Genomic DNA, 23,827 nt, shown 5'->3' on the forward strand with positions numbered 1-23,827 from the left:
TATTTAAGCCCTCTAGCCTCCTATATTCTGGAGCAGTTAGAAGGAAAAATCTGAAAGGATTGTATGGAGGCCCATGACAGACTCTGGGATCTGTTCTGTAACTACTTGTTGAAAAGTGATTTGAAAACTGTTGCTTTTTTTCTTTCTTTGCTTTGTATATATCTTATATTGTACAGTTAAAAAAAAAGGTGAGGGGGGTGGCTATGGGTAAGTATCCCCACCTGCTCCAACTCTTTGATAAAGGCTCAGATTTCTTGGTGCCCTCCTGTAAGTTTATATTTTTTATTCTGTAGTCACAACCCTCTAAGGCAGGGTTACTTTTGCACAGGACGATTTTCCAAGTTGGATTGTGCCACCTTGCCTGAATCATTTTCCCCATAGTCATCTATAGTCAGTTCTGGCCTTTGAAATTGGGTTACATTCCCATAGATTAAGGTACATTCAGCTTCCATATCTATGAGTGCTAACACTTGCTGTTGGTTAGAGGGGACTAATAGATGGTTAATTCTACATGTAGCCTCCAATTCCCAAGTCGCTGGCTGTCAGTTGCACCTGGGGATTTCAACCTCCCCACTGCAGTAGAGAGAAAGGGACTTGCCAAGCCTCTTCTGGGCAAGTGGTGGAATCCCTGGCTTGGGCTCTGAATGGTGGTTTCTTTCCTGCCTCCCTTCTCTTTCACAGGCTTGGGAGCTCACTTTGGTAAGTCTTTGGTCCCCTGGAAGTTTGTGCCATAGTTTCACCAAGACTGCATTAGATTCCTTAGCTATATCTTCTGTCTCTGTTCTGCTGTAACGAGATCTGCCCACACATGCTTGTGGGATACCCAGTTAGGACCATCCTGCTCACAGGAGCCTTTCCCATTGCCCTTACTTTTGCCCCGTTTTTCCACAGCTTCTCCAACTCTTGGAGGTTGGCTGTAACCTGAGTGGCAAGTGAAATGGACTGTCCTACTAGTGGGTTTAGGATAGACACAAGAGGCCCAGAGTAATGGTTGGGGGCTATTTTGGTTTGCTAATGCTGCCAGAATGCAATATACCAGAAATGGATTGGCTTTTATAAAGGGGATTTATTACGTTTCAAGTTACAATTCTAAGGCTGTGAAAATGTTCAAATTAAGGCATCAACAAGAGGATACTTCCTTAGAGGAAAGGCAACCTCATGGTTAGTCTGTCACATGGTGACATCTGTTGGTCCTCCTGGGTTGGTTTCAAAATGGCTCTATCAGCTCTTGTGGTTCCTTCTGGTTTCTGCCGGAGGGCTTTCCTTCTGCATCTCCAAGCGTCTATGTCTTGATTTCTTCTTTCTACTCTCAGTTCTACCTCTCTCTTTCTCTGTGAGCTTTTTTTGGGGGGGTGGGGTGGGGGTGCATAGTCTGGGAATCGAACCCAGGTTCTGTGAGCTTTTTTAAGGACTCTGGGAAACAAATTAAGACCCACCTTTAATGGGCAGGGTCACATCTCCATAGAAATCATCTAATCAAAAAGTCTTACCTGCAATTGGGTGGGTCACATCTCCATGGAAACAACCAAACCAAAAGATCTCACCCAAACAACAGGTATGCCCCCACAAAATTGAATTAAAATTAGAAGAACATGGCTTTTCTGGGGTTCATAACAATTTCAGACCAGCACAGGAGCAGTATGGAATAGATACTGTGTTTTCATTCCTGTGGTAAAAACTTCAGTGTCAGAACCTGTGAAAGCCATGGCATAAATGGCATGTTTCATTCCCAGTCCCTTTAAAATGTCTTGTAGTTCTTCCTTGTTTTGCCACTGTGAAGTATTATGCAGTATTTCCCCTTCATTAGGCCATACAGCCTTACACTCGGGTCAACTGAGTTAGTGTACAAGCATCGTAGCTAAGGGTGGGTGGTAATAGATGCCAGTTTACTCATCTCCACTCCAAAAAGCAATATTCTGCTCCAGTGTCCCATAACCTCAAAGCCAATTGAGCAGGGATTCCCTAGTTTTTTCTCCGTATTGCTACACTAAATCACCCAATTCAGCAGTGTTATAATCCTTCAAAGTAATGTGTAATTTCTGTTCAGGAGGTCTGTTGTTGAACTCCAGGTGGTTCATTTTGTGATACCTTCCATTTCTGTTATATTATGGGGCGCACCTGTTAGGGGTCTTCATCCTCCTCAACCTCTACCTCTCATTCCTCCTCCTCTTCCTCCTCCAAGGAGGAGTCTGTGGGGTCCCACATTTTGGGGTCTCATACCAGAGTAGCTAAAATCCTCCATACTCAAGCCTGAGGTAGCTTTCAGCCTCTGACTTGGGCATATCTGCATGCCAGAGTCTATAACTGACCATCCACTTGGCACAGGTGATCACTCAAGAGTCCTTCATTTCCACCTGGGCAATGTGTATATCTCTTTCTAGTTTCAATTCCTCCTCTAGGTAGTGGGCTGTTGCTTTTGCTGCCTGTTCTACCTCTGTGGCCATATATAAGGCTCCTAAAAGGGGCCAAGCTATGGCCACTGCTACTTGGTGTGTTTTTTGGTTTTTTTTTTTTTTTTTGCTAAAATTCAGTTGTCTTTATATCTGTTGCAAAACATCAACCCTGCTGGAGTTTTCAGGGTGTCCCCATACTCTTGCAGCAGTCCCCATTTGTCTAGGAAGATAGCCACTCCTCCCCACATGGATGAGATAGGCTAATTTGGGATTTGATTTCCCCTGCATATTTTCCCTTCTGAGAACTCATGCCCGCTACAGCCTATGGCTCTTTGGTCTCCTGATTGATTCACCAGTTGTTCCAACCCGGCTCTTGAAGAGCTTGAGTCAGTACAGCCACAAGACCAAAGAACATGCTAGGCAGTAAGTTAGGCATGGATTTTATTGGGACTTGCGAACAGAAGAAGATCTTTCCCAATGGTGGCCATCCAGAAAATGGAAGTCAGTGCTCTGCAAAAGGGCAGGAAATGGAAGGGACAGCTTATAAGCGTTGAAGACAAAGACATTCCATAGGGTGTGAGAACAGAGTTTTGGCAGGTCTTGTGACACTGGGGTCTGGAGGTTTGTTATCAACAGTGAGTGATCAAGGGAGGAGAGTTTTAATGCTTTGTTTATGATACCATCTGTACATTCTTTCCCCCCTGTGGTGGTCTCATGACCTTTAACTTCTGTCCCAGTCTTTGTAGGCAGCTTCATGCAGTAACTTATTCTAAATATGGAGGTGGGCCCAGACCCTGGGTCTCCACACATAACAAATGTTGTTTACTTGTCGATAGTTTTTAGAAAATAATACATTTTTCATAGGAAATTTGTTATACTCTGTATACCTCATGAAGGCTCTTAGTTTCTTTCTTCATCATTCATCTTTTGAGCTCCTAGTATGTGACAGACATTGTCAGCCTGCCCTTCATGCAGATAATTTTTAAAGGTTAACACTTTTTCCTACTTGTAGACAGTTGAAAGTCTTTTGATAACTAATTTGGTAGCCTCTTTGAAATCATTGGGCAGTAGAATAATAGTGTTCAGAGAGAAATGTATGTTGATCAGTGGTGCTTATTGTGTTTCTTTGAGTTATTTTCAGATTCCTAAATCAAGGTTCTTGTTTATGTATTTGGCTCCTTTCATCAGATAACAAGACCTTATGTAACTACTTTCTCCAGTTCATTAATTTGTGACTCATGATAATGTTTTCTCTTTATATTATTGAACAAGGTATTCACTAGGAGAAGTTGTCTTATTATATTGAAGTCATTATTCAAAATAATAATTAAATGCTATCTTCATATATAACTTGAAGAAATCTTGATGATAATTTACCTCCTGCAAAAAAACAAAATAAAAATGACTTGTTGAATTTTTAAAGTGGGAGTATTAGTGCATGTATATATGAGTTCAAAGAAGGCAGCAAATGAGAAAATGTATAAATTCCCAAAACCATTCTGATCAACCTTAATTTCTTCTGAATACTGAATTGAAGAAGAATTTCTTAACTGAAATGCATTTCATAATCTCTTAATTTAAACCACTGAATATTAAAAAGTAAATACAGGGAAGGAAAGGTATGATTTAAAGGGAGTGTTTACAAATAAAAAGAGAGCTATTAAAGAGACCCAAAATTAAACAAGTTTAAAAAAATGGTAACAAATTTAAATAGCTCAAATAATAATAAATTAACAGATGACTGCTTTGTTACCAGGGAAAACCCATAAATGGGTCTGAGTGATTACAATATGTGTATTATGGCCTATAAAGAAACCCAAGACAAATTACCAGGTATGTATGAATAAATAAGAAGAGGAAAAAATACATTTCTGAAGCTGAACAAATGAGAAGTGTTTTGTGTTCATAATATTTCAGGGTCAAGGAGAGGAATTTTATACAATTGAGTTAGGCTTGCTGTTCTAGTTTGCTGGCTGCCAGAATGCAATATACCAGAAACAGAATGGCTTTTAAAAAAAGGAATTTAATAAATTGCTAGTTTACAGTTCTAAGGCTGAGAAAAGGTCCCAATTAAAACAAGTCTATAGAAATGTCCAGTCTAAGGCATCCAGGGAAAGACACCTTGGTTCAAGAAGGCCGATGAAGTTCAATGCTTCTCTCTCAGCTGGAAGGGCACATGGCGAATTGACAGCATCTGCTGGCTTTCTCATGGCTGTACAAAAGGGACCCTCTCCAAAATGTTTCCTCTTTTAAAGGATTCCATTAAGCAACTCCACCTTCAATGGGTGGATACACACCTCTATGGAAGCAATCAAAATGCTCTCACCCAGCAATATTGAATGAGGATTAAAGGATATGGCTTTTCTGGGGTCCACCACAGATTCAAACCAGCACACTTGCCTATTCAGAGTGCCAAACAAAGATGCTCTGTAATCCATTGATCCTAGGCTCCTGCAGTCCAGACAGATCAGGTTTCAGCAAACTGTGGCTTTTGTGCTATGACTCCCTATCTTTCTTGCTTTCACAAGTTTCAGCTAGTTAGACTTGTCTTCTGCCCTACCAACTTTTATCTCTGAAAGTAGTACACCTGCTTATTCCTACCTCAGATACCTGCATGCTTTCAAGATTCATTGTATTAATTTACTCCTGACTGCCTATTGAGGCATAGGTGCTGAATCTTGGCATCCCATTTGTTATGGTCAGGTTCATGTGTCAACTTGACCAGGTGGTGGCACCCGGTCTTCTGGTCAGGTAAGCGCTTGTCTGTTGCTATGAGGACATTTCATGGACTTAAATCATGATTACATCAACTGTACCCACAACTGATTGCATTTGTAATCAGCTAAAGGGAGTGTTTTCTGCAATGAGTGACATTTAACCTAATCACCAGAGGCTTTTAAGGAGGATTCAGAAGAGATAGTCATTCTTCTTGCTTCAGCCACTGAGCCTGTCCTCTGGAGTTCATCCAGACCCTTCATTAGAGTCACCAACTTCACAGCCTGACCTACAGGTATTGGACACTTACATTCCCACAGTTGCCCAGCCAGCCTCTCTTGAGATTTCATTGAGGACCTTCATCAGTTGCCAGCTTGCAGCCTGCCCTGCAGACTTTGGTCCCTTACATTCCCACAGTTGCCCGCCAGCCTCTCCTGAGACTTCGTTGAGGACCTTCATCGTTTGCCAGCTTGCGGCCTGCCCTACAGACCCTGGACTCTGTATTCCCATGGTTACATGAAACACTATTATAAATTTTGTATCTATGAATATCTCCTGCTGATTCTGTTTCTCTAGAGAACCCTTACTAATACAGCTTGGTACCGGTAGTGGTTGTTAAGAAAAGAATCTTAAAATTCAGTTTTTATGATTGGTTTTCTACTCTCACTGGACTCAAAGGCGCTAAAGACTCTGTTTCCCATAATTGGAATGACACTGCCAATCCATGGGGTTAGTTGGCAAAAGAGATAGTCAAAACATCACCATTGGATTCTTCTAATCCTTCACTTGTATGAAGCCAGGCTCTGGGGGATAATGTTTTTGACACCTTTACGGAGTTCTGTGGAAATAGGAGGTATAGAGATGTTGGCTGGTTGTTGTTAGATACACTGTATATATTAAAGAGGGAAAGGGATGAGCTGAAGTCTTCAAATGAGAAGCTTATACTCTGTATGACAGATGTAAATGTTTCTATGAGTGCCCTGAAGGAAAATCTTATTTCCTGTAGCCACAGATGAGATATCCTAAAATCAGACTCAGAATCTTATTGTTAGAATAGCAACTTTACAGTGTAAACTGAAATCTCAATCTTACACACTGTCTGCCTTTAAAGTGAGAGGATTGATTAGAAAGGAGTGAGACCCTGAAAAATGGGATGGCCACACATGAATTGATAATGATGTCAGGGGAGAGGTTGAAACCCTAGATCATGCTGAGTCTTTTATAGATAACCCTGTAATAGTCTGCCCTGAGGACATAGCTGCCCCACCACCAACCTGTCCTGAGGAGTTGGCCACCCAGTCTCTACCTGAAGGGATTAGCCTCAGAGTGATTAGTCATGTTTCACCAGATGAAACTGCAAATGAATGCCCTGAAGCCAATAGCTTGGAAGTTACTTCTAATTCTTTTCATGACCCACCCCCACCACCCCTCATTTCTTCCAGACCTATAACTAAAGTCCCAATAGGCCCTAAAAGGTGAGGTACAAAGTGTCACCTATGAAGAGGTATGTTATGCTCTAAAAGAATTGTATGAGTTTTCCAATTTATATAGAAAGAAATCAGGGGAATATGTGTGGCAATGGATTTTTAGGATATGGGATAATGGTGGGAAGAATATAAAGTTGATCAGGCTGAATTTATTGATATGGGCCCACTAAGCAAAGATTCTGAATTCAGTGTTATAGCTCGAGGGGTTAGGAGATACATTAACAGTTTGTTTGGATAGCTGGCTGAAACATGGATCAAAAGGTGGCTGACATTACCTGAGGTTGAAATGCCAGAACTACCCTGGTATAACATAGATGAAGGGATCCAGCAGCTTAGAGAGATTGGAATGTTAGAGTTGATTTATCATGGAAAGCCTGCTCATACACCCCAGGAATGTCTGGAGGATGCACCTTTTACTAGAACTGTGAGAAATAAATATGTGAGACTAGCACCATCATACCTAAAGAGCTCTGTGGTTCCCATTCTTTGTAGGTCAGATGTTACTGTGGGAACTGCTGTCACTGAACTGGAATCCTGAAGCACAATGGGAATTATCAGATCCCAAGTTGGCAGAGCTAGGTGACAGCACTTAAATGCCGAAGACAAAGTGGGCATGGCTATCATAATGGACAGCAGACTCAAAGCAGGAGTCAAAATAATCTGTGGCTTTGGCTAGTAAGATCATGGGGTACCTAGAAGTACAGTAGATGGGCAGTCTACTAAATTCTTGTTTGACATGTATAAACAAAAGCGTTCTAGATCAAATGAACAGAAGTCTTACTTGAATTATAAAACAGAGAGTCACGGCCCCTTAATCAATTTCAGACTTGAGACAGTTTGCAGACCCAGAGCCCCCTGCATAAAGGGGAGGCCAGGTCCCTTTGGGGGAGGACGCTGTTACATTGCCACAAATTTATGCTGTTAATCTTCCTCCAAGCCTTCCCCAAAGAGACCAACGACCTTTTACCAGAGTAACTGTGCGTTGGGGAAAAGGAAATGATCAGACATTTCGGAGATTATTAGACACTGGTTCAGAAGTGACATTAATTCCAGGGGACCCAAAATATCACTCTGGTCTGCCAGTCAGAGTGGGGCTTATGGAGGTCAGGTGATTGATGGAGTTGTAGCTCAGGTCTGTTTCACAGTGGGTCCAGTAGGCCCCCAGACCCATTCTGTAGTTATTTCCCTAGTTCCAGAATGCATAATTGAAATAGATATACTAAGCAACTGGCACAATCCCCACAATGGGTTTCTGACTTCTAGAGTGAGGGCTATTATGGAAAGGCCAAATGGAAGCCACTAGAACGCCTACTACCTAGCAAAATAGTAAATCAGAAGCAATACTGGATTCCTGGAGGGATTTCAGAGATTACTACCACTCTTAAGGACTTGAAGGATGCAGGGGTAGTGATTCCCACCACATCCCCATTCAACTCTCCTATTTGGCCTGTGCAGAAAACACATGGGTCTTGGAGGATGACAGTGGATTACCGTAAGCTCTACCAGGTGGTAACTCCAATTGCAGCTGCTGTTCCAGATGTGGTATCATTGCTCGAACAAATCAGTACATCCCCTGGTACCTGGTATGCCGCTGTTGATCTGACAAATGCTTTTTGCTCAATAGCTATTAGTAAGGACCACCAGAAACAGTTTGCTTTCAGCTGGCAAAGTCAGCAAATATCCTTTCACTGTCCTACCTCAGGGGCATATCAGCTCTCCAGCCCTAGGTCATAATCTTGTCCACAGGGACCTTGATTATTTCTCCCTCCCGTAAGACATCACACTGGTCCATTATATTGATAATATCATGTTAATTGGACGTACTGAGCAAGAAGTAGCAACTACTCTAGACTTATTGGTAAGGCATTTGCATGTCAGAGGATAGGAGATAAATTCAACAAAAATATAGGGGCCTTCTACCTCAATGAAATTTCTGGGTGTCCAGTGGTGTGGGGCATGTTGAGATATGCCTTCTAAGGTGAAGGATAAGTTGCTGCATCTAGCCCCTCCTATGACCAAAAAAGAGGCACAGTGCCTAGTTGATCTCTTTGGATTTGGGTGCTCTTCTAATTTGCTAGCTACCAGAATGCAGTATACCAGTGTGCTGGTTTCAAAGGATGTATGCCCCCTAGAAAAGCCATGTTTTAATCAAAATCCCTTTTCATAAAGGTAGAATAATCCTTATTCAATTACTGTATGTTTGAAACTGTAATCAGATCATCTCCCTGGATGATGTGATTTAGTCAAGAGTGGTTGTTAAGGTGGATTAGGTGACGACATTTCTCTACCCATTTGGGTGGGTCTTGATTGGTTTACTGGAGTCCTATAAAATAGGAAACATTTTGAAGAATGGAGATTCAGAGAGAGCAGAGAAAAATGACATAGCCATGAGAGCAGAGAATCCACAATTAATATATATATTTAATAATATAGACTATTAAAATAAGTCTATAGACATGTCCAATCTAAGGCATCCAGGGAAAGATACCTTGGTTCAAGAAGGCCGATGAAGTGCAGGTCTTCTTTCTCAAGTGGAAGGGCACATGGCGAACCAGTCAGAGTTTCTCTCTCATCTGGAAAGACACATGGTGAATACAATCAGGGTTCCTCTCTCATCTGGAAGGGCACATGGTGAACACAGCATCATCTGCTAGCTTCTCCTGGCTTCCTGTTTCATGAAGCTCCCCTGGAGACGTTTTCCTTCTTCGTCTTCAAAGGTCGCTGGCTCATGGACTCTCTGCTTCATGGTGTTGCAGTATTCTCTGCTCTCTCCGAGTTTCTCTCATTCTCCAAAATGGACTCCAAAATAGGAGAAACTTATCAAGACCCACCCAAATGGGTGGGGACATGTCACCTAATCCAGTTTAACAACCACTCTTGATTAAATCACATCTCCAGGAAGATGATCTGATTACAGTTTCAAACATACAGTATTGAATAGGGATTATTCTACCTTTATAAAATGGGATTTAGATTAAAACATGGTTTTTTTTAGTATCCATACATCCTTGAAACCAGCACAGGCACCAATTTATTCCTCATTTGAGTGTGCTACTCTAGCCCATTTATTGAGTGACCAGAAAAGCAGCTAATTTTGAGTGGGGACCTGAACAAGAGGAGGCTCTGTGACAGGTTCAGGCTTCTGTACAAGCTGCTCTTCCACTTGGACCATATAATCCAGCAGATCCAGTGGTGCTGGAAGCGTCAGTGGCAAATAGAGATGCTGTCTGGAGCCTTTGGCAGGCTCCTATAGGAGAATCACAATGCAGATTTAGGATTTTGGAGCAGAGCCTTACCATCTGTTGCAGATAACTACTCTCCTTTTGAGAAACAGCTTTTGGCCTGATGCTGGGCCTTAGTAGAGCCTGAACGGTTAATCATGGGCCACCAAGTTACCATGAGACCTGAGTGTTGTCTATCATGTTACCTATCATGACCTGGGTGTTGTCAGACCCACCTAGCCATAAATTTGGTCATACACAGCAGCACTCCATCATAAAATGGAAACGAAATACCCAAATAGGGCCAGAGTAGATCCTGAAGGCATAAGTAAGTTACATAAGGAAGTGGCCCAAATGCCCATGGTCTGCACTCCTACCCCATTACCTTCTCTTTCCCAGACCAGAGCTATGACCTCTTGGGGAGTTCCTTACAGTGAATTCACTGAAGCAAAGAAAACCCAGGCCTGATTTACAAATGGTTCTGCACAATATGCAAGCACCACCCAAAAGTGGACAGCTGTAGCACTGCAGCCCCTTTCCTGGATGTCCCTGAAGGACAGTGGTGAGGGGAAGTCCTCCCAATGGGCAGAACTTTGAGCAGTGCACCCATTTGTTCATTTTGCTTGGAAGAAGAACTGGCCAGAGGTGTACTTCCATATTGACTCATTGTCTGTTGCTAATGATTTGTCTGGATGGTCAGGGACTTGAAAAGACCATAATTGGAAAATTGGTGACAAAGAGGTCTGGGGAAGAGGTATGTGGATAGACCTTTCTGAGTGGGCTAAAAACATGAACATATTTGCGTCCTATGTGAATGTGCACCAGAGGGTGACTTCAGCAGAGGAAGGTTTTAAAATCAAGTGGATAGAATGACCCATTCTTTGGATACCAGTCAGCCTCTTGCCCCAGCAGCTCCTGTCATTGCCCAAAGGGCTCAAGAACAAAGTGGTCATGGTGGTAAGGATGGAGGTTATGCATGGACTCAGCAACATGGACTTCCACTCACCAAGGCTAACTTGGCTACAGCCACTGCTGAGTGCCCAGTCTGCCAGCAGCAGAGACCCACACTCAGCCCCCAATATGGCACCATTCCCTGAGGTCACCAGCCAGCTACATGGTGGCAGATTGATTACATTGGACCACTCCCTTCATGGAAAAGACAGTGATTTGTTCTAACTGGAATAGACACATACTCTGGATATGGGTTTGCTTCCCCTGCATGCAGTGCTTCTGCCAAAACTACCATCTGTGCACTTAGAGAATGCCTAATCCATAATCATGATTTTCCACACAGCATTGCTTCTGATCAGGAAACACACTTCCAGCAAATGAAGTGTGGGAATGGGTGCATACACGTGGAATTCTCTGGTGTTACCATGTTTCCCATCATCTGAAGGCATTGATAAATGGTGATAAAAGGATTGATAAAACGGTGGAATGCCTTTTAAAAACTCAATTACAGTGCCAATTAGGTGGCAATACTTTGTAGGGTTGAGGTAATGTTCTCCAGGAGGCTGTGTATGCTCTGAATCAGTGTCCACTATATGATGCTATTTCTCCGATAGCCAGGGTCCATGGGTCCAGAAATCAAGGGGTGGAAATGGGAGTGGCACCACTCACTATTACCCCTAGCAATCCACAAGGAAAATGTTTGCTTCCTGTCCCTGTGACCTTGAGCTCTGCTGGTCTACAGGTTTTAGTTCTAGAAGGGGAAGTACTTCCATTCAGGAGAAACAACAATGATTCCATTAAACTGTAATCTAAGACTTCTACCTGATCACTTTGGGCTACTCATGCCCCTGGATCAGCAAGCCAAGAAAGGGATTACTTTACTGGCTGGGGTAATTGACCCTGACTATCAGGGAAAAATTGGACTGCAACTACACAATGAAGGTAAAGAAGAGTTTTCCTAGAATATAGAAGCTCTGCTAGGGTATCTTTTAGTACTACCATGCCCTGTGATTAAAATGAATGGAAAAATGCAATAATCCAATTCAGGCAGAACTGTCAATGGGTCTGAAACTTCAGGAACGAGGGCAAAGAACCATGGCCAACTGAAGTGCTTGCTGGATGTAAAAGGAAAATGGAATGGGTAGTGGAAGAAGGTAGTGAAAAAATATGAACTGCCACCACATCATCAGTTACAGAAACAAGGACTGTAATGCTGTTTTGTTCATGTTATAGTATTTAAGTGATATCAAGTTTAAGAATGAATATTACCCAAGGACTTGTACCCTATTCTGGGGAGATTTAATGCATTTCTAGTTGTACGCAGGGCAGTTGAGTATTGTTAGGCAAGGAAAAAATGTGTCTGGTATTGTTTTCTATTTAGAGATTAAGTATGGTTTAAGGTGACATGTATAACTGCCAAGTTGACACGGGGTGGAATGTCATGGTCAGGTTCATATGTCAACTTGGCCAGGTGGTGGTACCTGTTTGTCTGGTTGGGCAAGTGCTGACCTGTCTGTTGCTATGGGGACATTTCATGGATTTAAATTATGATTACATTGGTTGCGTCTACAACTGATTGCATTTGTGATCAGCCAAGGGGAGTGTCTTCTGCGGTGAGTGACGCTTAATGTAATCACTGGAAAACTTTTAAGGAGGATTCAGAAGAGACAGTCTCTCTTCCTGCTTCAGCCAGCTAGCCTCTTCTGTGGAGTTTGTCCAGACCCTTCGTTAGAGTCGTCAGCCTCACAGCCTGCCCCATGGGTTTTGGACTCTTCCATTCCTAAGGTTTTCTAGTCAGCTTCTCCTGAGAGTTCATTGAGGAACTTCATCGGAGTTACCAGCTTACGGCCTGCCCTACAGACGTTGGACCCTATGTTCCCATGATTATGTGAGACATTTTTATGAATTTTAATTCTATGGATATTTCCTGCTGATTCTGTTTCTCTAGTGAACCCTAGCTAATGCACCTATCATTCAGAGGCAGCTGGGTTGATAGAACAGTAGAATGGCCTTTTGAAGACCCAGCTGTGGTACCAGCTAGGTGGCAAACCTTGCAGGGCTGGGGCAGTGTTTTCCAGGAGGCTGTGTATGTTCTGAATCAGCATCCACTCTATTGTGCTGTTTTTCCCATAGCCACAATTCATGGGTCCAGGAATCAAGGGGTGGGAATGGGAATGGCACTACTCACTATCATCCCTAGTGATCCACTGAGAACATTTTTGCTTCCTGTCCCTAAAATCTTAAGCTCTGCTGGTACAGGTCTCAGTTTTAAAAGGAGGAGTAGTGAATAGGGATTAAAAGAAATGGCTGCTCCTGTAAAATCGTGTCAGGATTAAAATAGCACATTCCACCCTTGGAACATAAAATACATTATCTCCATCACAATATCACAAAAGCCTTAAACAATTTTCAGAAACAATACAAAACTAAAACTAGTACAAAGTCTCATCAAAGTCTATTATAGGCATGGTCTCTTCTAAGGCAAAGTCTTCTCTTCTGGCAGTGAACCTCTGAAACTCAGTACAAGTTATCTGTTGCCGATATACAAAGGAGAGACAATTGTAAAATACATGTTTCTATTTCTACACGGAGAAATTGGAAGGAACACAGAAGTCACTGGACCCAAGCAGTTTCGAAACCTACAGAGCAAACTCTACTAGATTTCAAAGGTTAGGAGTCCTTTATCCTTGGGGCTTTACAAAGCAGAATTACCACCCTTTCCACAGGCCAGTGCAGAGGTTTTGCTCTCTGCAAGTGCTGGCCTGGAGTTTGCAAACTTGGGGGACATTGAGGAGACTACCTTTTCTCAACTCAACCCTTTCCAGGCATTGGGGCCTCACCTGTGCTCTCTGTCAACTCTGGGGCACATGCTCAACTCCTTCATATCAGTGGGATGGCAACCAGGCTCTCCCAAATCCTCCATTTATGCTCCACCCTCTCTGAGGCCTAGGTAGCTTAACTGTTCCTGAGCAATAAAGTGGAAGGTCCACCCTCAGTTTCTGCACATGTAGGGGTCAGTTTGCTCTCCTGGCCCAAGGTTTCTTGGCTTCAGACCTTAGCTTCCATGGTTCTGCCTCTGAAGTTACTTTTCCTCCAGTTTGTCCCTTTTCTGCCCCTTATTGTCTAGGCTTGCAGTGGTTCCTTTTATACAGATCCTACAACATTCTTATTGGCTTTCTCTGCAATATGCTGGGATCATGCCCATGAGACAAAAGGACTTTCCACAAAATCCTTCCTGGATAATTCCATCTCAAGTCCTCACTGGTCTTATAATAGCTGACTGTTTCCATGTTTGGATAAATCTTCATATGGGACCCTATTCACTGAGGGTGACTTTTCCAGAACACCAGTTTCTGTTTTCTTTGTACCCAAGAGTTCAATTCCCAGCTGTGCTGGTTTGAAATGATGTATGTGCCGTAGAAAAGCCATGTTTTAATCCTAATCCCATTTTGTAAAGGCAGCCGTTTCTTCTAATCCCTATTCAGCATTGTATGTTTGAAACTATAATTAGATCATCTCCCCGGAAATATGAATATAATCGAGAGTGGTTGTTAAACTGAATTAGGTGACAACATGTCTCTACCTATTCGGCTGGGTCTTGATTAGTTTCTGAAGTCCTATAAAAGAGGAAACGTTTTGGAGAATGAGAGGTTCAGAGAGAGAGCAGAGCAGAACGACATAGCCACAAGAAGCAGAGTCCACCAGCCAGCTACCTTTGGAGATGAAGAAGGAAAATGCCTCCCGGGGAGCTGAAGCCAGGAGAAGAAGCTAGCAGATGACGCTGTGTTTGCCATATGCCCTTCCAGATGATAGAGGAACCCTGACCATGTTTGCCATGTGCCTTTCCAGATGAAAGAGAAACTCTGACTGTGTTCACCATGTGCCCTTCCACTTGAGAGAGAAACCCTGAACTTTATCAGCTTTCTTGAACAAAAGTATCTTTCCCTGGATGCCTTCGATTGGACATTTCTATAGACTTGTTTTAATTGGGACATTTTCTCGGTCTTACAACTGTAAACTAGCAACTTATTAAATTCCCCTTTTTAAAAGCCGTTCCATTTTTGGTATATTGCATTCTGGCCAGAATGCAACACACCAGAGATGGATTGGCTTTTAATAAAAGGGGATTTATTTCATTAGTTCTTCAGAGGAAAGGCAGCTAACTGTCCCCTGATGTTCTTTCTTACATGGGAAGGCACAGGGTGATCTCTGCTGGTCTCTCCAGGCCTCTGAGTTCCAACAACTTTCCCCTGGGTGATTTCTTTCTGTGTCTCCAAAGGCCTAGGCTGAGCTGCAAGTGCTGAGATGAGGTATGCTGAGCTGCTTTGGCTGCGCTACATTGAGCTCTCTCATTTAAGCACCAGCCAGTTAAATCAAACGTCATTCATTGTAGCAGGCACTCTCCTAGCCAACTGCAGATGTAATCAGCAACAGATGAGGTTCGCTCCCACACCAACTTATCTCTGTCCTCTTGCATTATACTATAAAGACTGCATTTTCCACATTTCGTTTCAAAATTTCTTCTGCTAAGTGCCCAAGGTCATTACGCTCAAATTCTACCTTCTGTCTACAAAGAATGCCTTCCCTCCAGTTCTCAATGACCTGTTCATCATTTCTGTCTAAATCCTCACCAGAGGTATCTTTAGAGGCCACAGTTCTACCAACAGTCTCTTCAAAGCATTCTAGACCTTCTCTATCAAGCTCCTTACAGTTCTTCCAGAATCTTCTCCTTATCCATTTAAAAAGCATTCTAACACTTTGGTATTTGCAGTCCACAGCAACACCCCACTTCTTTGGTACCAAATCTGTGTTTTTTACAAGCTGCCAGAATCCAATATACCAGAACTGGAATGGCTTTTATAAAGGGCAGCTTCATAAGTTACAAGTTTACAGGCCTAAGGAAGTGAAAGTGTCCAAATTAAGGCACAAACAAGAGGTTACCTTGACTCAAGAAAGACCGATACGTCAGGAACGCCTCTGTCAGCTGGGTAGTCACATCATTGGCATCTGCTGGTCCTTGCTTCTGGGCTCTGTTGCTTTCAGTCTCTGTTCCTGTGAAGGTGCCTCACTTTACTTCTGCAGGGCTGACTTTTATCTCTTGATTTCTATTGGCTCTCTCCAGGTTTTGGTCTGCTTAACATTTCATGGCAATATCTGCTGGGCTCCAAGCATCTTCAAACATCCATGTCATTGTTCTCATGTGTCATGTCCACATCTGTGTCAGCTCTGCTCTGAAGTCTCTCTCAACTCTGAGGCTTCTGTCATTTCTGTCAGCTCTTGTCATTTCTCACTTTCTCCGAAGTGTTTCCTCTTTTAAAGGATTCTAGTAATCTAATCAAAACCCACCTGGAATGGATGGAGTCAAATCTCCATCTAATCTAAGTTAATACCCACAATCGAGTGTGTCATATCTCCATGAAGATAATCCAATTAAAAGTTTCTAGCCTACAGTACTGAGTAGGGATTAAAAGAAAAGGGTGCTCCCACAAGATCAAATCAGGGTTAAAACATGGCTTTTCTAGGATACATAATACTTTCAAACCAGCAGACAGGGTTCTGTGAGAAACCTGTAAAGTCTCACATTACACATTTCTTGTGTTGGTTCTGTTTCTCTGGAGAACCTTGACTAATACAATATCTTCTTGTTGATGACTTAATTTAGATATTTTCATGGATGTAGGACTGTTAATTTGTAACTTCATAAATTCCCTTATTTTTTAAAAAGCTAATTCATTTTGATATATTGGATTCTGATAGCCTTAGCAAACCAGAACAACCACAAAGAAAGTAATTTAAATATATACAGACATGGAAATGAGGAGGAAATTGTGTTGATTGATCTGTTGCTTACGCAAATACCATGGATTGGTTTAACAGCAGGAATTTATTGACTCACAGTTTCAGAGGCTAGAAGGTTTTATGTCTTTCCAGTGTAGATATCTTCTGGCTTGCCTAAGAGTCTTGGGATTCCTTGCCTTTTCTGTCCTGGCAATGCACACAGCAGTGTCTTCATTCTTTTCTTTAGGATTCTGTTGACTTCCAGTTTCTGACTGTTCTCTGTGGCTTCTACTTCTATGTCCAATTTCCTTTGATTATAAGGGCATCAGTGATCTTATTTACAAATGGGTTCATGCCTACAGGGCCAGAGGTTAGGACTGAACATGCCTTGTGGGGGCATGATTTAATCCCCAACAGCGATCAGTTTGTATCACTATAAAAGATCAACTGTCCACAAAAGATGGCTGCAGTGGAACAAATGAGGAGCAAAAAAGGCATAATTCTGTATAAGAAACAAAAGGACAAAATGCCTGAAGCAGTTCCTGCCCTATCTGTAATTATTCTGAATATAAATGGATTAAACTCTCCAATCGGAAGATAGAGATTGGCAGAAGAGATTTAAAAAGAAAACGATTCAACTAAATGTGGTTTAAATGTGACTCACTTTAGACCCAAGTAGGTTGAAAGTGAAAGGATGGAAAAAAATAATTCATGCAAATTGTAATCAAATGGGTGATGGGGTAGAGTATTAGTCAGGGTTCTCCAGGAAAGAAACCTGACAGGAAATACATGTGATTCATTAGAGGAATTGGCTCTCACAACTGTGGGGTTTAGCAAGTCTGTATTCCATAGGGCAGGACACAATCTGGGAACCCTGATGAAGGTTTGATGAATTCCCCAGGAGAATGGCTGGCTAAGGTAGAGACAGAAATTCCTTGTGACTACTGAAATCATCAGTTCTTCCTTTAAGGTCTTCTCCCTTGTTGACTATAGATGTAATCAGCCATAGATGCAATCAATTAACTATTTAAATCCAGATAATAACTTCACAGTAATAGGCCAATGCTTGCTTGACCAAACAGCTGGACACCATAGCCTAGCTAAGTTCACACGTGAACTTAACCATCACAGGCCACCACCCTTTGAAAATTTGACACCCATACACATCTTTTTATATCATAATTAATCTCTAAATAAAAATGGTAATAGTCATATTTTCACCTAATGTGTAATTCAACTATCCTTTGTACAACTTGAAACACACTCTTTCCCCGGAAGATGGTTCAAGTCCTTGGGTAATAGTCACTCTTAAGCTTGATATCCTATAACTTAAATATTGTGACATAAAATTAATGCAACTTTTGTTATTTGATAGGGGGATAAGGTAGGAAGAAACCAAATATGTCCTTTATGTATATATGCAAACATGTTCATAAGAAAATGAAGAAGAAACATTCATAACCATTAAAATCCTTGTTTCTGTAACTGCTCACATGGTCATAGCTCTTATTTATAAAACAGTCTTCCATTACCCATTCCATATTCCCTTTACAAACCTACTTTACCCTCAGCAAGTACCCCAGCTGATCATGGTTCTTTGTTTAGTGGGGTGACTCAGACCTTCATTCCTAAAATTTCTGTGACATTAGTAGTCTTTCCTGGATTGGGTTGTTTCAGTTTTCCATTGACTTTGATCACAGGGCATGGTAGACCGCTAAAGGATTGCCTGTCTTCCAGGTAAACTCTTCTTTACCTCCTTTGTGTAGAATCAGTCCTATTTCCTTTTGATAATCAGTATAAATGACCCCAGCCAGTATGGCAGTTACTTTCTTTGCCTGTTGATTCAGAGGCATGAGGACCCCAAAGTGGCCAGGTGGCAGTCTTTACTTCCAGTTCAGTGAAATCACTGTTGTGTCTCCTAATGAAAGCATGCCTCCTTTTGGAACTGAGACCTGCAAGACTAGCAGAACTTAAGATTGTGAGAATAGAAAGTAAATATTTTCCAGTGAATCAGTAAGAATAATAGTGAGTGATGCCACTCCCATTTCCATCCCCAAATTCCTGAATCTGTGAATCCTGGCTAGGGGAGAAACAGCACCATTGAGTGAATGCTGATTTAGAGTATATACAACTTCCTGGAGAACATTGACCCAGCCGTGCAAGCTATTGCCACCCATTTAACGCCATAATTCAGTCTTCAAAAGATCATTCTGCCGTTCTGTCAATCCAGCTGCTTCAAAATGACGGGGAACACGTAAGATCAGTGAATTCTATAGGGTGTGCCCATTTCCACACTTCGTTTGTCATGAACTGAATTCCTTGTAGAAGCAATGCTGTGTGGAATACTGTGATGGAAGATAAAGCATTCTATAACTCATGGATAGTAGTTTTGGCATGTAGGAAGGCATTGCATACAGGGAAGGCAAATCCATATCCAAAGTATTCTCTATTACAGTTAGAACAAAGTGTTGCCCCTTCCATAATGAAAAGGTCCAGTGTAATCAACCTGCCATCAGGTACCAAGCTGCTAACCTCAGGGAATAGTGCCATACCAGGGACTGAGTGTTGGTCTCTGTTATCAGCAGATAGGACTTACAGCAATGGCTGTAGCCAGGTAGACCTTGCTGACTGGAAATCCATGTTGCTGTGCCCATACATAACCTCCATTCCACTACCCTGGGCCTTGGGCAGTAAGCCCATTGGGCAGTGACAGGAGTAGGTGGGAAAAGAGACTCACTGGGATCCACAGAGTGGGTCATTCTTCACTTGATTATTAAAATTTCTGCTGAAGTTCCCTTCTGGTGAGTATTCACATGGGACAAAAATATCTTCATGGTTTTTTTCCCCATTCTGAAAGATCTAACCACATACCTCTCCCCCAGACCCCTTTGTCACCAGTTTTCTGATCATGATCCTTCCAAGTCTTTGACCATCCAGCCAAACTATTGGCCAAAGCCCTTGAATCTGTACAAGCTCATCTCTGCCCATTTCTCCTTCTAAGCAAAAGAAAACCAGGTGTGCTGCTTTAAGTTCTGCTCTGGAAAGATTTCCCTTCACCACTGTCCTTCAGGGATTTCTTGCAAAGGTACAATTAGACAAGAAAAAAAAAGCATCCACATTGGAAAGGAAGAAGTAAAATTACCTATGCTTGCAGATGGCATAATCCTTTACATAGAAAATTCCAATAAATCTATGAGAAAACTACTTGAAGTCATAAACACCTACAACATAGTCACAAAGGACAAGATTAACATACAAAAATCACTTGCGTTTCTATACTCTATCAAAGAATTACAAAATGGAAATTTAAGAACTATCCAATTCACTGTAGCTCTTAAAAGCTTAGAAATACATTTAGCCAAGCGGATGAAAGACTTGTACACTGACAACTACACAACACTGCTGAAAGAAGTAAAAGAGGACCTAACTAAATGGCAAGACATCCCGTGTTTTGGATAGGAAAGCTTAATGTTATTAATTTGTCAATACTACCCAAAGCAACCTGCAGATTCAGTGCAATGCCTGTCAAAATCCCAGCAGCCTGTTTCGCAGAAATGATAAAGCCAATTTACCAAATTTATATGTATTCAAAAGGGAGCTTAAATAGTTAAATTATTATTGCAAAGTAAGAACAAAATTAGAGTTCTCACACTTTGCAATTTCAAAACTTATTCCAGAGCCAAAATAATCAAAACAGTTTGGTCCTGGCACAAAGATAGACGTAGAAAAAAAGGAGAATTGAGAATTCAGAAATAAGCCCACAAGTCTATTGCAAACTGATTTTTTAAAAAATATTTTTATTGACAAATCTTCACACATACACAACCCATACATGCTGTACAATCAATGGCTCACAATATCATCACATAGTTGTGTAGTCATCACCATGATCATTTTTAGAACATTTGTTTCAATTCAAAATAAGAAATAAAAAGTAAAAACTCATAAATCCCATCCCCCTTACCCCTCCCTCTCATTGACCACTAGTATTTCCATCCTCTCAATTTTTTTCTACCCCTTATCCCTCCTATTATTTAGTTATTTTTTATCCATATATATATATTTTTTATTTATCTGTCCATACCCTGGATAAAAGGAGCATCAGACATAAAGTTTTCCCAATCAGACGGTCCCATTGTAAAAGTTACATCATTATACAGTCTTCTTCAAGAATCAAGGCTACTGGCACACAGCTCAACAGTTTCAGGTACTTTCCTTCAGCCACTTCAGTACACCATAAACTGAAAAGGAATATCTGTATAACGTATAAGAATACCTCCAGAATAACCTCTTGACTGTTTAAGATCTCTCAGCCACTGAAACTTTATTTTGTCTCATTTCTCTCTTCCCTCTTTTATTCAAGAAGTCTTTCTCAATCAGTGATGCTGGGTCCTGGTTCATCCTGGGAGTTCTGTCCCCTGTTGACTGGGAGATTTTCACCCCTGGGAGTCATATCCCGTGTAGGGGGGAGGGCAGTGAATTTACCTACCAAGTGGGCTTAGAGAGAGAGAGTCCACATCTGAGCAACAAAAAATGTTCTCTGTAGGTGACTCTTAGGCATAATTATAACTAGGCTTAGACTCTCCCTTGCAAAAAGAAGTTTCATGGGGTGAACCGAAAATCAGGGACTCAGCCCATTGATTTGGTTGTCCCCACTTGCAAGAATATCAGGAATTCTCCAAATAGAGAAGTTGAATATTTCCTCCTTTCTCTCCAGTCCCCCAAGGAGACTACTTCTGTATTCACTGCCCAAATTACTCTGGAATATATTGGGGCATCACACTAACCTGAGCAAACCAACAAAGTTTCATGCGCTATTCAAGATACCCTGTGCTTAGGTTGTTCAACTAAACTAACCATACAAGTTAAATTAGGTAATGTGCTACCCATAATATAAATTTTGCTCCAAATAAACATCTCTCCCTCTGGTCTCACATAGAAGATGAAGTTTTAAAATATGGGGCATATCACCCTTTACCCTGTATCTTGATCTACCTATCTCAGTCCTATCCAGATCAGGTTCATTCATATCTCTAGTTGAAGTCTGATCCCTTTTTCAACTTTTTAAACAGTTCCTGTATGGAGTACTGCTGACTTTCATAGCTTCAGATCTCTAACTCTGAGTCTTGGGTGTCACATAAATACCCGAAGTTTCAGGGAACAACTAGGTTATATACAAACAGCTCAGTAACTCAGAATTTAGAAATAACCATTACAACTCCTGAATAGATGTGACTATTGTAAAAACTTACAATCTATGACCCTTCCCTTACACTATGCCCCAACCTGATATCCCAAGCTCTTGACTTCAATTCACCGAGTTTTTATAGTATAGTTAGTCTAAGTGAGACATTATAATATTTATCTTTTTATTTCTGATATTTCATTCAACATACAGTCCTTAAGGTTCATTCACCTAGTTGCATGTCTCACAACTTCATTCCTTCTTGTCACCACTCAGTAGTCCATTGTATTTATACAGCACAGTTACCCCCTTCCATCCCTCAGTCGTTGTATCCTTAAATCACCTCCTTCCATTGTAAATCATGAACACTGCCGCCATGAACATGTGTGCAAATATCCAGTCGTGTCCCCACACTCATTTCCTCCAGTTATATACTGAGCAACAGGGTTACAGGATCATATGGCAGCCCCACCACTAGCCTCCTGTGAAAGTACCACACTGCCCTCCAAGGTACATCTCTTTCTCTGAATTTTCTCTTTTCATTAAAAAAAATTTTTTTATTTAAGAAAACAAGCAATACAGTTAGAACCACTAAAAATGAATAGCTTAGCTATAGGCATATTTAATAAAAGATCCATATAATCATTGTAAAGCCTGTGTTTGCACAGTAAGTTTCATAAACCAATTTAAAATTAAGACAACAGGGAAAAAATCTACAAATTCAGATAGCAGAGTTCTTAAATTTTAAGTATTAAATACTAAGAGTTCTTAAATTTTAAGTATTAAATACTAATTTGAATGTCAGTTGATCAGCTGTCAAAACTGAATATTCTCAAAATATCAAGTAGAAAGTTCTTACAAATATCTGCATTGCTATAGTAATGACCTATGTTACTAAATATTTTCCTGATTTCAGAAAAATACGAAGATACGAATATTTTTACAACTAACATGGAAATTTTAACCACCTAACATGGATATCTTAGTTAGCTTATCTGTAGGCATATTTAAAAAAATGTCTGTGTAATCATTATAAAGTCTGTTTGTACAATATGTTTCATAAACCAATTTAAAGTTAAATCAAGGAAGGAAAAAATCTATAGATAGAGATATCAGAATTTCTTGAATTTTAGATATTGGACACTATCTAAAATATCATTTGATTAACTATCAAAACTGTGTGTGTTCTCAAAATATCAAGAAAAAAGTTACTACAGATATCAATTTTGCTATAGTAGCGAGCTATGTTACTTAATATTTTCAAATTTTTGATTTCAGGAATTCATCTCTGTTCATTTTTAAACAATTTTATTTGCACATCATATAATCCAACCTAAGTAAATAGACATACTTTCTCCACCTTAACCTATATGAAGACATTTCCTTTTTTTTCCACAAAGAATCCATACCCCTCCCCTACCCCTTCCTGTTTACATTTAGTTTTGGCTTAATGCCTTTTCTACACTCTTCTCCAGACTTCTCTCTCCTGCCTTTTCCTGTCTGTAGCGTTCCCTTTAGTATTTCTTGCAGAGCCGGTCTCTTAGTCACAAATGCTCTTAGTGATTGTTTGTCTGAAAATATTTTAATCTTCTCCTCATATATTTTTTTGCATGTTTTATGGTAGGGGTTGCATTTCATTCTTTTTCCATGTGACTATCCCATTATTGCAGCACTATTTGTTGAATTTTGTGGGGGGAGGGATGGGGATGGAAGTCTATAGGCTAGGCATCAAACCTGGGTCTCCCACATGGCAGATGAAAATTCCACCGCTGAACTACCCTTGCCCCCCCCCCCCTCGTTTTTGAAAGACAGTTTTGCTGGGTGTTGAATTCTAGGTTGGCATTTTTTCTCTTTTGGAATCTTCAGTTTATCATACCTCTGCCTTCTCGTCTCCATAGTTTCTGCTGTGAAATCCACACATAGTCCTATTGAGCTTCCCTTGGATATGATGGATTGCTTTTTCTCTTGCTGCTTTCAGGATTCTATCTTTGTCTTTGACATTTGACAATCTGATTAGTAGGTGTCTTAGAATATGTCTATTCAGATCTATTCTTTTTGGGGTATGCTGCACTTATTAGACCTGTAATTTTATGTTTT

At 41.0% G+C, this 23,827-nt stretch overlaps 1 protein-coding gene across 4 annotated transcripts in view; it reads left to right on the top strand.

Annotated features, from left to right (window-relative positions):
• The window catches only part of NARS2 (asparaginyl-tRNA synthetase 2, mitochondrial), a 199,960-nt gene that overhangs the window by 40,296 nt on the left and 135,837 nt on the right, over window positions 1-23,827 (top strand). The window contains exon 1 of one of the 4 annotated variants that reach the window (XM_077113454.1): window positions 11,623-12,655. The exons of 2 other annotated variants lie outside the window; for them this stretch is intronic. The gene's annotated coding sequence lies outside the window, so the exon portion shown is untranslated. Of the gene's footprint in view, window positions 1-11,622; window positions 12,656-12,716; window positions 13,437-23,827 lie in introns of those variants that run through there. One more of the 4 variants, XM_077113455.1, reaches the window with a different exon arrangement.

This window comes from Tamandua tetradactyla, chromosome 8 (assembly GCF_023851605.1).
Source record: "Tamandua tetradactyla isolate mTamTet1 chromosome 8, mTamTet1.pri, whole genome shotgun sequence".
Classification (NCBI taxonomy): Eukaryota; Metazoa; Chordata; class Mammalia; order Pilosa; family Myrmecophagidae; genus Tamandua; species Tamandua tetradactyla.